At 39.8% G+C, this 1502-nt stretch overlaps 1 non-coding gene and 1 pseudogene across 1 annotated transcript; both read left to right on the forward strand.

The window, feature by feature from the left end:
• The window catches only part of LOC103737981, a 55637-nt pseudogene that overhangs the window by 6372 nt on the left and 47763 nt on the right, over positions 1-1502 (forward strand).
• On the forward strand, positions 1172-1278 carry LOC115071225. The gene has a single exon (XR_003850328.1). It is a non-coding gene; the product is annotated as a U6 spliceosomal RNA (small nuclear RNA).

Below are 1502 nucleotides of genomic sequence, written 5' to 3' on the forward strand. Positions count from 1 at the left end.
AACCATGTCTTCTGCAAGAACAGTCAATGTTCTTAACTGCTGAGCCATCTCTCCAGGCCCCAAACTTTCTTTTTGATAACTTTTGGTTATTTAACAGAAGATTTCTTCTATTATAGTGTGTCTCCTGATTGGCTGGTTCCTCCAATGAACGGGTCCTGACCCCAGTGGGAACTAGGAAGGGAAGCCTGGAGCCTCCAGTAGAGCGTGATGGTGTAGGAAACGCGCAGCCAGCACAGCAACTCAAAGACAGAATGAACTGACTCCCTCTGGACCTTGGGTGAGGTTGCTGACCCTGGAGGCGTGAGCCAATGCTAGTGGGGCTATGGGTGTGGCACAGTCTGATCAGGTGGGCTCTGAGTCCCAGTGGCATGAGGCTAGGCACTGGGTACTCATTCCTTTGTAAGTTAATAAACTCACATAAAATTTATTATATGGTTTGTCTGATCACGCAGGAGACCCAGAGAGAATTCTGGCCACATAGTGAAAAACTAGAAGCTCACTAGCACAAATAAATTAACAACTGTAGAAAAAAACTTTAAATAGATGGAGATTCTCCGAGGGAATTATTGCCCACTATGAAATTGAAGCCTATCATTAATAAATTGACATAGAAATGTAACACATCAGTATAAGGCATTCTTTAATGATAAGGAGACATTCAGTTATGATGTGTCCAAAATGTCAATATGTCCTGCAAGCAAACACTATGTGAAGATAGCGTTCATGGACAGGACATTCTGAGTGTGCTTTTCTGAAATGTCCAGAACAGGCAAATCTACAAAGAAAGGAAGAGAACTAGTGAATGAAAGGGATGGTGATGAAGGAGCACGACAAGGCTTAGTATCTTTTAGGGAACCATGGAATGTAGAACCAGGAGGCAGTGATCATTAAACAACATTATGAATGTACTAAAGCAATTTAATTGCCTCATTTAAATTATATAAATGGTTAAGTGCATGTTGTATAATTTTATGGGAAGTATTTATATTTTTGTCTTTAAAGTAATTTTTAAAAATTACATGAAATCAAGTCTCAGGTTTAAAATTACAAATAATATTTTAGTTATCCCAGAGAGACATTATTACCATCTATCAACAATCTGTCATTGTGATCTTAAACAAGCTCGAGGTCCTTTTTACACAATACTGTAGGCAGTAAAAAGATCAACTAAGTGCTCACTTTAGCACCACATATACTAAAATTGGAACGATACAGAGAAGATTAGCATGGTCCCTGCACAAGGATGACATGCAAATTCAAGAAACATTCCATATTTTTACCAGACTGGTGGAACTAACCTTCTTGGATGTTTAACAGACATATTTTGAGGCCTATAATAATTTGGTCAGAGGGACATAAAGGACAGTTTTTTGCTCCTTGCCCTCCTAGGTCAACTAAGTTCCAGGGGACTATATGAGCATCTCTCAAAATGTCCTGTAATTGTGGTGGGTCACCTGTCCTCTTGATCAAGGAGGCCATGGAGACCCCACCAGATGGACTCA

This window comes from Nannospalax galili, unplaced genomic scaffold (genome assembly GCF_000622305.1).
Source record: "Nannospalax galili isolate Female #2095 unplaced genomic scaffold, S.galili_v1.0 scaffold51, whole genome shotgun sequence".
NCBI lineage: Eukaryota > Metazoa > Chordata > Mammalia > Rodentia > Spalacidae > Nannospalax > Nannospalax galili.